The sequence below is a fragment of the Lissotriton vulgaris genome, chromosome 1_1, assembly GCF_964263255.1.
Source record: "Lissotriton vulgaris chromosome 1_1, aLisVul1.2, whole genome shotgun sequence".
Classification (NCBI taxonomy): domain Eukaryota; kingdom Metazoa; phylum Chordata; class Amphibia; order Caudata; family Salamandridae; genus Lissotriton; species Lissotriton vulgaris.
Window position 1 is genome coordinate 413803411 of NC_141685.1, and position 12149 is coordinate 413815559.

Below are 12149 nucleotides of genomic sequence, written 5' to 3' on the forward strand. Positions count from 1 at the left end.
AGCTCCTCCTGAACATATTTGTGGTACCTTAGCGCCTCACAAGGAAGAACACCAGAAGTCCTATAGGGACAATGTTTATATTCAGACTTTGCACCAAACGCAAGCTGCTTATAATACGATAAAATGTTGGATGTGTGGTTTGTTACCTACTGTCACGCATCAAAGTGAGAACTTGCTGCCTATGCCCACTTATTCTCTCAAGTTGACTCCTTGGAACAAAGAGGTACCAGATCCCGCTCCTGGACAATGAATGTGTATTCCCAGCATAGGTCCCCACCTGGTGTTTCCCCTGGAGATGGGCGGTTTGATCGAGTTTTCTTGAGTTCTTGCCTTAGAGCAGCAGATCGAGGTAAAAAGGCAAACAGAACAGAAATGGACAGAGATAGGTTCTTGCAGTTCAATGTATTCGAATGTTACCAATCCTTCCAAGTCCGCAATGTCATCGAAGATAAGTCCATAACCCTGGTGGTGGGTGATGTACTGGCTCCTTTTTGCATTCAAGGGGCAGGAGACATTGAGCTGGGGGACAGTAGATCAACACCACTTCCATATTGAGGATGCCCAAAAGGCCGCCCTTGATCCTGCCACCCCACGTTTATTTTGTTTGTGGTGCTCTTGGTTATGCGTGGCTCCCTGAGGGATGGTCCCGGCCGTGCAATCTTTCCTACCTCTTTCCCCCTGTCTATATAGCCCCTCCCAACTACCACAAAACTCATTGCCTACAGCGTAGCAGTGTTCTTGCCTCCTGATTTAAGAGGATGATTAGCAGAGATGATATAGACCAGACTGACAAAACCTTGCAATAGTTTACTGACGCAATAAAAGGCATTCTACCCTTCAGGGGCCCTATGGCTAATAGCCTCCATATTAGGCGACTCACCTGGGTGGTGGAGGGGGTTATCAATATGACGGCAGGAATACTGAGCAACATTATAGTAGAGCTTCAGGCTACGAGCCTTGTTGCTCTTCAAAACCAGATGGTTTTAGACTTCATTCTCGCAGATAGGGGTGGAGGTTTTCACGTCATCAGTAGCAGTTGCTGCATGTACATTTCTGATCACACCCCCAACGTATATTCTGCCATACAGAAGCTCCACAAGCTTGCATCTGATATTCATCAAGATAATGGGTCATTGTCCTTGACAGTGTGGTTCTGGGGTCTGCTGACTTCATGGGTTTGGAAGATACTACTGGTATTAATAGCTATCTCAGGGGTCATCTTCACATTTTGCTTATGTATTAATTACCTTCCAGCCTGTTGTGCCTATTGTATGAGCAAGCTCACTCCTGCCCCTAAATTGTCAGGACGCGCTCATAAGGTCTCCACTATGTTGATGCAGGATATCCAAGACAAGATGCTCATTGACGAGGGCATATTCAAATACTAAGTGGATTTCAATGCTTGTGTTCTACTGTATTCTTCCCTGTACCTTGAGCAACTATGCACTTTTTCCTCCGCACTTAGAATTGTAAAGACCCTACCGGATAGCCCAATAAAGCATTTAGCCATCCATGCTAAAAGGAGGATCTGTTTGGTTTGAAAATCCCATCCCTGCAATGCACTAATTTCATGCTATGTTCGGTTAGCAGTCGGTGGCTAAATATAAGTAGGGCTCCCGGTTTTATGGTATTTATTTTTTTCACATTTCCGTCTGTATTTATCCATATTTATTTTTGGGTCATATTATCTGTATTTATCCACATCTATTTTTTGACGCAAGAAAAAAAGCGCTAAAGCTTGTATTTTTCCACATTTATTTAAATTGACATGCACACTTGCACTAGGTTGTTATAGCTGTTTTTTTTTATTGGAGCCTATGCTTAGTGCACTTTACATATTGGGAGTCAATTTCTTCCCTGTCCTCTAAGAAAAGATGCATTAATTCATGATTTTGATTAGGTCCCATTTGCGCAGCTGTCTTGCAAAATGTAAACGCATTACTACCTCTTTTACTCACATTTAATCGACCATCACAGAGAGTGTCTGCTTGGAGAATATCAGATCATTCCCTGTCTAATATGTGGGTCCCCACAGCATCCCAAATCTCAGATATTCATAGGCCTTTAAAGAAATGGGGGCTCCCTGAATATTTTGGGCTTCTTGCACCATGCCTCTAAATGGAATATATGGATTGAATGTATAGATTTTCGTGGGAAAGCTCTGCCCTTTCTAATTGTTAAGAATGTGCTGCACTTTTTAACCACATGTCCCCTTGAACCATAACAACTTTCTAAAGAGTGTTTACAGAACGTGGTGTACATGAAAGATCTTAAACACGTCTAATGTAAAAATGTCCCTTTTGAAAACATGCCGTCCATTCATAAATACTATTTTTGGATATGCAGCTTAGCAATTAATGCACAAGTGTATGCACCGTCTGTAAGGCACAGACCAGCGCAAGAATCGAGGAGAGGCACCTGATCGGCCATTGTACATTACCAACCAGTGTGCTAGCGAGAAGAAAATCACTGAGTGATAAAAAGCAGCCTTATTTGTCAGTGTCTTCGCAAGCTGGCAGTGTCCTATTTCAGAGTGCTGTTGTTCTCTTCCTTGGTTTACACGAGTGCTGAAAGGGAAGGGGAGGGTATGGGAAGGGGGGAGCAAGGGTAGAGGGCTGAGGCGAGGAGAGGCACCCGAGCGGCATAAAAACGTTCTCACCAGGCATAATATTAGCAAAGAAACAAACAGAATACACTAGACTTCTCCAATCCTAAACATTTGCTAATGATTTTTGGGACATCGGGTTTCAACTCACCCAAAGAACCGAGAAACCAATGATAAACCCATTAATGTTTGTATGCGCTGCTGCCTTGCAATCGTTTTCAGTTATCGGTCAAATGAACCTGGGTCGTTGTTCTGTTACCCACCATCGGTACGGTTCCAAAAATGACATTTTTTAAGGGGAGGATGAAAATTACCATTGTCAGCACAGGAAAGGAATGTCCATCTTTATAGTTCTGCATCAGAGATCCCCTGCTCGTGCCTGCACTGACTGGTGCTGTGACAGTGTGCACATGCCTTGTCTGTGTACTAAACATAAAATAATGTTTACACAAAGGGTGAAGTTCTTCTGAACCCTAAAAGCTTTGTGCTAATAGTTGTTGAAGGCATTTCGGCCCCCAGCTCCCCCCCCCACCTCCTCCCCCCTCCCACACAACACAACACAAAACAAAATGTTACTGGAGCTGCAGACGATGTCCTGGGGTGTTTTCACACCTCTTAATGGACATCGGCTGCTTGCAATGCTCCGACGATTATCTGCGTGATCTACTGCTGAGAGGGGTGGTTGAGTGTCTCTGCAGACACGGCGCTCTCAGTTCCCCCCTCTCTGGAGCAGTTTCAGGGCAGCACCGCCCATGCGCACCTCTGACTCGGATTTTACAGAGGAGCACCGAGGCAGGAGGATCATTTATTTTATAAGTATTTTCCCGTTTTTATATATAAATACAGACAAAAACCAAAACGTTTTCCGTCTGTATTTATATGTAAAAATCCGTTTAAACGGAAAACCGGGAGCCCTAAATATAAGCCATTTGTATTCACGTTGTGCAACCTACTGAGTTATCTCCGAAAAGTGCAAAGCTTCAGTTAGCGTGCGTGACTCCATTTTGCGTTTCATAATCCCTATTAGACTGCTTAGGCTGTGCCCGAACTAGGCCTCATTATTCAGTATTGCTTGCCTCAGCAGAACACAGTACTTCGTTATTATTTTCCCTCTTGTTCAAGGCTGCTTCCTGACTCACTAATGAATTGGCCATTCTGCCTCGCATATCTATCCAGGTGTTTAGTTTCTGCTCCCACGTTAGGAGATACTGAGACCCAGCACCGTAGCCTTGGATCGCAGATAACATGTACCCATCTGGAAGGTGGTAGCTCATCCTACCGTACATCTTTGATCATGTTCAACCCAGGCCGATAGTTTTCCATTGTGGGTGTGGTTGGAGGCTTCTCGGGAGGAATTATTACTAGGGCTCCCGGTTTTCCGTTTAAACGGATTTTTACATATAAATACAGACGGAAAACGTTTTCGTTTTTGTCTGTATTTATATATAAAAACGGGAAAATACTTATAAAATAAATGATCCTCCTGCCTCGGTGCTCCTCTGTAAAATCCGAGTCAGAGGTGCACAGGGGCGGTGCTGCCCTGAAACTGCTCCAGAGAGGGGGGGAACTGAGAGCGCCGTGTCTGCAGAGACACTCAACCACCCCTCTCAGCAGTAGATCACGCAGATAATCGTCGGAGCATTGCAAGCAGCCGATGTCCATTAAGAGGTGTGAAAACACCCCAGGACATCGTCTGCAGCTCTAGTAACATTTTGTTTTGTGTTGTGTTGTGTGGGAGGGGGGAGGAGGTGGGGGGGGGCTGGGGGCCGAAATGCCTTCAACAACTATTAGCACAAAGCTTTTAGGGTTCAGAAGAACTTCACCCTTTGTGTAAACATTATTTTATGTTTAGTACACAGACAAGGCATGTGCACACTGTCACAGCACCAGTCAGTGCAGGCACGAGCAGGGGATCTCTGATGCAGAACTATAAAGATGGACATTCCTTTCCTGTGCTGACAATGGTAATTTTCATCCTCCCCTTAAAAAATGTCATTTTTGGAACCGTACCGATGGTGGGTAACAGAACAACGACCCAGGTTCATTTGACCGATAACTGAAAACGATTGCAAGGCAGCAGCGCAAACAAACATTAATGGGTTTATCATTGGTTTCTCGGTTCTTTGGGTGAGTTGAAACCCGATGTCCCAAAAATCATTAGCAAATGTTTAGGATTGGAGAAGTCTAGTGTATTCTGTTTGTTTCTTTGCTAATATTATGCCTGGTGAGAACGTTTTTATGCCGCTCGGGTGCCTCTCCTCGCCTCAGCCCTCTACCCTTGCTCCCCCCTTCCCTTTCAGCACTCGTGTAAACCAAGGAAGAGAACAACAGCACTCCGAAATAGGACACTGCCAGCTTGCGAAGACACTGACAAATAAGGCTGCTTTTTATCACTCAGTGATTTTCTTCTCGCTAGCACACTGGTTGGTAATGTACAATGGCCGATCAGGTGCCTCTCCTCGATTCTTGCGCTGGTCTGTGCCTTACAGACGGTGCATACACTTGTGCATTAATTGCTAAGCTGCATATCCAAAAATAGTATTTATGAATGGACGGCATGTTTTCAAAAGGGACATTTTTACATTAGACGTGTTTAAGATCTTTCATGTACACCACGTTCTGTAAACACTCTTTAGAAAGTTGTTATGGTTCAAGGGGACATGTGGTTAAAAAGTGCAGCACATTCTTAACAATTAGAAAGGGCAGAGCTTTCCCACGAAAATCTATACATTCAATCCATATATTCCATTTAGAGGCATGGTGCAAGAAGCCCAAAATATTCAGGGAGCCCCCATTTCTTTAAAGGCCTATGCATATCTGAGATATGGGATGCTGTGGGGACCCACATATTAGACAGGGAATGATCTGATATTCTCCAAGCAGACACTCTCTGTGATGGTCGATTAAATGTGAGTAAAAGAGGTAGTAATGCGTTTACATTTTGCAAGACAGCTGCGCAAATGGGACCTAATCAAAATCATGAATTAATGCATCTTTTCTTAGAGGACAGGGAAGAAATTGACTCCCAATATGTAAAGTGCACTAAGCATAGGCTCCAATAAAAAAAAAACAGCTATAACAACCTAGTGCAAGTGTGCATGTCAATTTAAATAAATGTGGAAAAATACAAGCTTTAGCGCTTTTTTTCTTGCGTCAAAAAATAGATGTGGATAAATACAGATAATATGACCCAAAAATAAATATGGATAAATACAGACGGAAATGTGAAAAAAATAAATACCATAAAACTGGGAGCCCTAATTATTACTCACTGTGGAGTGTTGGGGGGCAGTCCCTCGGCAGACATCTTAGGGTGCAGCTCAGGATGGAATCCTCTGCAGATTATTGCTAATAATATGTATGTTTGTATTCTCTACTGTCTGACTGACTCTTCATTCTTGGGAAGGCATAGCAGGTGGTTGTAAGTAACCCGGTGGACCCTAAGGGCCACTTCCTTCAGTACCAGAGATCAAGCACATCCCTTTCCCCGGCCGCACCCCTACCCAAAACCAGTGCCCACGGCCCTCAACAGTCAAAGGATATCATCTAGTTCACATCATATGATTTGGTCCGAAGTCATCAGGGTAAAGTTCAGCCCCATTTGCAGCTCCAGCTCAGCCTTGTCTACCTGCTCACCAAGAGAGTGCCTCGAGGAGGCCCCAGAAGACAGGAGGGAGGCCACCTCTGCCTTGCCATGTTGCTCAAGTTCCACAACCACCAAGGTGCACTCCTTTGCCGTCTGTGATGGTTTACCCCTCAAGGCCATGCAGGACGAACACTATGCTTGCTGTCCCTTCCATCGGTCCCCCACGGGCCCAGCCATCATGATCCCCTTCTCCCTCTCCAGCAGCAAGTCTCAGCCCCGGCAGCACTCCATGTTCGGGCCCCCCGTATATGTCACACGACCCAGCGAAAGCCACCCAAGCCCCAGGAATCAATGCCTAAGGCCAACAGGCAAGGGAGGGGAGCTGATGACACTCCAGAGGGCCATGGGGAGCCATCTTCTGGATGGATGTCTGGGTACAGCGGGGAGTTCTCTCACGGAGCAATACACTGTGCTTGTTATGCTACTTTATGTTATGTTTTTGTTCTATGTTTGAATGTCAGTATTTGCACATCCAGATTTGTGTGGTGTAGTCATAGCAATATGTTCCTAAGATCACGCTAGCAGCTTCATCTTGGGCAGCTTTTTCATTCGTAAGTCTGATTTTTGTAGATAAGCACATTTACAGCTTTATGTCGTCATAGGCTGACGTGCCCACCACACTTGCACAACCTTTGGGTGCATGGTACTGTTTGCCTATATCTCTACTACTCATGGCTGTAAGTGATTCAGCACTGAGCCCCATCTGCTGTCATCACCCAGGCCGTGTTAGCTATCATGCTCATTCATGTTTTTTGGCTACGATTTAAGGGCGCATTGATCACCAGTAATTTTGCTTTCAATGTACGGCTGAGGATGCAGGCAACCAATAATTTTATCTCATGGTTCACTGTCTTGAGGTGGCCCGGCTCAACTTTCTGTATCTGTAAGCTCTGGTATAATAGTTTATCAATTTGCACCACCGGTCATATGGACCTTTTATTGCCCTCAGAAAGGAGCTAGCATCAACACCACAATTCAAAGACAGTAAAACCAATGTGACTCTACAAGAACAACAAAGAAGATGGTGTCCAAACAGTGAAGTTTTTATTACCAAAGTTTAGTAAAAATATAAATCAATCACTGAGTACATCGATTTATCCAAAAAGCATATATATCTATATTCTTTTGCAATCTAAATTTGTATATTATAAAGAAAAAGATGCAAAATATGATTTCCCTATTATAAATAAAGCATTGAAAGTGGCAGGAAAAGTCCTTAAGAGGACGTTTCCAAGGGGGAAGGCTGAGCATCAATTTATCGTTCAAGGGGACAGGCACAAGTATGAACCTCTACACCCTGGGAAGGGAGAATAAGCAGAGTTCATGAAAATAAATTCTCAGGAAAAGGATCCAGGAAGCGATTCTAAGAAACACACAATAAATACACGAAGGAAGATTATGAAAGTTTCTTCCCACCAACTCCCTCTCGATGGTCCAATCAGGAGACGATGTACCCAGCTCCAAACAAAGAATAATGCAGCTGCACAGCCTTAAAGTTAGCAACAGTCAGGTCTGCCTGGTACTGTAGGCTCCCTTCCATCCCCACACACTGCACATCCACGGCCAAGTTCTGATAAAAATATCTCAGCTAACATTTCTCGATAATAAACCAAACACTATTTTAGCTAACAAGCGCTTCTTAGAAAGAACCTGCGGAGGAAAGAAAAACGTAAAAACTCACAGTGCAGAAAACAGTTAACCTGTCTTAGGCCTAGTCACAGTAGTATCAACGTTAATTGGGAGAAATTAAAGCTTAACAAATACAGTTAACATGACTAAATACTTGGATTTTGGAGTAGATTTCAATTATATGACTGTGGCTTTCACTACAGGTAATACAACCACAAATTAACATTTCGATTATTACAGTTTAACACTAGTATCATAGGATTAATATTTTGATGGGTAAATGTATGGAGCACTAAAGTGCTTGGCTCCTGGAACATTTAATTTATCTATGCACGACAGAGCAAATTGCATATATTGTGGTGGAAAAGTAGAAAACATGAGTAGCAGTCAAACACTGTGCAACTACCAGCAAAAGTAAAGTACTGTGCTATGGTACTGTGATAATCAGAAATGCTGCTTCCAAAGTGCACTGCCAGGCATACCATTTTGAAGGATTATACCTTCTGAGGGACCTAGGCAAAATAAATTCCCAAATATGATGAGTTGAGTGTTTTTGAAGTCCTATTTGATAAAAAATAATAGTGTACGATTATGCAAATGAGACTAGGACAATACCTGTGACTATGCAAAGTAGTTATTTTGCCTTAGGATGAAGATGACCATGACTTTTATACAGAGTATGTTCATTCTGTTATGTACGTAATGTGCAGGGATTTTTCTTAGAATCCTCAGGCATTACAAATGAGGCTCATTTCAGGGAACCCGATTGACATTTCTTCAGCACATAACATGGTAAAAGATCAGTGCTAGAACCGTTAAGCAGAGCAATGAAGGAAAAATGTAGGTAAAAGGTTGTATAGCTACCTAGGCCTAGATTAGGTTACATTGGGGTGCATATCACCCACTTCTCATCTGAAGGTCGGAAAGGTCAACTAAGGCTAAAATATGCCTGTTTATAAAGCATAAAAACATTGTCATAAAAGCCAGTGTAAAAACATCTAAAAACATGGTATATGTAAAAATGATGCTATAAAGTTGAACAAAAGATCTATAAGTTCGCTAAATAGTCAATATACTGATCGGGAGACTGAGAGCAGTCCTCCGTGAGAGCAGGAAAAATAAAACAAAACAATGTTTTTGCATTCCAATTTGGCTTGTTTTGGAAAAAGGGGTGAATTGTCTCCATCACACGGAGAGCCAAATGTTTATGTGTCCTGTGTGGGAGATGCAACATCACTGTTGCTTGCATTCACAGATGACGGTCCCTGTAATACCTCTTGTATCAGGTCAATGGAGCAAAGGTGGTCATCTTCAGTTTCCACAGCAGCCGCCGAGGGAACACTCAATACCTGTGAATCTGTTGAGGACCTGTTGGCCGTTCCAACAGGAGCTGAAGCATCCAGTGGCTCTCTAAGAATCAACATGGGAATACGCTGATGACACTGTGATACGTGGGCCTTTAAGGGGTCCGGTGGTGCAACCGATGGAAGAGTCAGACATATGTCCAACATGCATTTGTATTCGCAGACTAGGCAGCAGAGAACCGGCAAGATGCAGTCAACCCAGACTGGTCTAAATGATAGGAACCCATGCTCGCTTAGCTCCTGAAGCCAAGGTGTTCCCAGATGGAGTACCATGCATTCATGGCAACGTCTCACCAGGAGTGCCTTTTCCATCGCTTGAGGAACTGGGACGTCCATTGCGTAGCAGGAAAATTACAACCAGGATACCCACTACAAGTGGTAGGACCAGCAGAAGCCCTCCAAAAAAAGTACCAATATGGAGTGTATAAATGCTGGGATAACTCAGAAGAGTGTCTAAAAGGTGCTTAATAGTCCAGAACATATGCTTTTAAATAGGTGCATGAGCCCCCTTGTATCAGACATGTTAAAGATACAATGAACCATTTCTCCAAAATGGATTGGGAAGTTCGCACGGACTAGCGCCTGTATCTCAGATGAAGACCTTGCAACTTAGAGATCAAAAGTCTCTCAGGCAGAGGTTCAGGTCACATCCTTCTGTAAAGCATGGCTTTGAGTCTGCTCAAAGAATCAAACCATTGAAAGGAAACATTCAACAAAGGCCATTGTGTCTCCTCCCTAACTGTTTGGGTCAATAGAAACAAAACTTGAATACAACAAGTAACCCTGGAACTTACTCTGACTAGATACGCGATGCCTGGTACCATCCCACAACAACCTTGATCATTCAGCATCAAATAGCCCCCATTCAAAACCAACTTGAACACCAGATGCATCACTGCAGCTGGGGAACCCTTCAAGTGACAGGATAAGCTGGCAACTGAAACATTACAGGCTCTGTGAAGCAAAATATCCTTGTAAACTAGAGACCCACTTAAAGCAGTTTTACAGTCTGAACCACTGAGAAAAACTTCAGTTTCCTCATTCCTGCATCTAAATCTGTACAGTAATTCCCAGTTCTCATGTAGATTTTTCTCTCTCAAAGCTTCATACCTGCCTAACTGGTGACACTGTAGACAGTATTGAAATTGGAGTGTTGTGACTAGCCGTGTAATATAGCAATGGATTAACCATTCAGGCGAAGGTGACTGAGCTACAGTGAAAGGTAATTGGTCCAATTGTTCAATGCGCAGCATTGTATACCTAGCATCTCTTTGTGCCATTACCATCTGTCTTTCCACTGGATTATATACAGAAAACAGAGACATCCTAATGATGTAATGCTAAGGCACATGGCCAGAACGCAATGATTCTAGCGTCCAGCTGAATAATAGAATGGATCTCAATTGTGATTGTCCTTGCTTGAAGAATAGACAAATCCTGTTCCTTTATATCTATAGCAGAAGACACAATGGTGCCCAATAACTTCTCGATGATAATGTGGCCATACCATTGTTGACCACTGCCAAAGCCTTTTTTCGTGTTAACTCTTTCAATCTCACGCAATCTCTCAGCAGCCTCCTGTTGGGAGTTTTTTCATACCTCATAAAGAGCGTACAAGAAGCGCTTTTGACATGGCTTCTGGGGGCCTAACAAAAAATCCCTAAGATCCTTATCATCTAAGAGTAAGGACAAGTGTTGTTTCTCCTGGGACATTGTTGAGGTGTTTAGCCAATCTAGGCATAACTTCCCAACTCTGTAAGAGGTCACCAACCCTAAGTATTCTGATTGTATATAGCGCTTGTCAGGCCTATGGATACTAAACCTTTCAGTGGTACCCCTGAATTGTGACTGACACATATTTGTGTGGATAGGCCAAACCAACAATCCCTTCCAAATTGAGATCAGAGGAATTGTACCAACCATTGTGTAAAATGGCATCTAAGTACTATCACTCTGTTGTGTGTAATTTTGCCATCACTCAACGTGTATAAGTGAGGGAATCTAAGGTAAGTTCAAATCCTTAATCTTGGTTATCCCAAGACAGGAAGTTTGTTGCATTGTATCGTTCAAGAAGATCATCTGATGTGGAATGAAGCATGCTCTAAATAAGGCCTCAGTTCCCTGAACTTGCCATTCTTTTGTCCCCCAGACAGGTTTTGTCTCTATGGTGTCTTTCCAAAAGTCGCAGCCATGTACACACAGCTGGCCAATAAAGGATACAGAGTATATCTGTTTCGTGTTGGTGAGCATATTTTTATTTGCGAGTGTAGGTGCAAGCTTTATTATAATAGGGTATTAGGTCTGATGTGTTAAACCCAGAAAAATAAGCAAACTTCTGTGTAAATGTAGTCAAACTACCTTTTGGACGTGTTGGGCAATGTTCCCATTGATGGTAAGTGAAAACATTACCTGGGATACTTGCTTTGTGCAAAACATGATGACCATAGTGCTGGTAAAAAAACATGGTGTGAAAATTAGATGTACCATCATACAATTCATTTTTGGAAAATGCAGCAGATAGTTCTAAATCAGACAGCATAGTATTTGCAGTTTCAAAGTCCCAATCATCAGAGAGAGTACTAGATGTGATGATATCACTACCAGAAATTTTAAATAAAGTGGTATTTTTAAAAGTTACGTTGGACCATATACACCATATGAAACTCTGTCCTAAATAAGGGTGGGCATAGTTGGCGGAGTAACCCTACAAGGAATTCTGCTAAATTGAACAAAAACTCTGTAAACTCCGCAACTCCGTTCCGTCTCATCCCAATTACTAAAACAGAACCTCACATACCTTTGACAAAACAACAAGTAATTCTATCTTCACATGCAAAAATGCATATATTCATCTCACAAAATTGAAAATGAAACTATAGCAAGCAGTGACAGAGGTGATGATTTT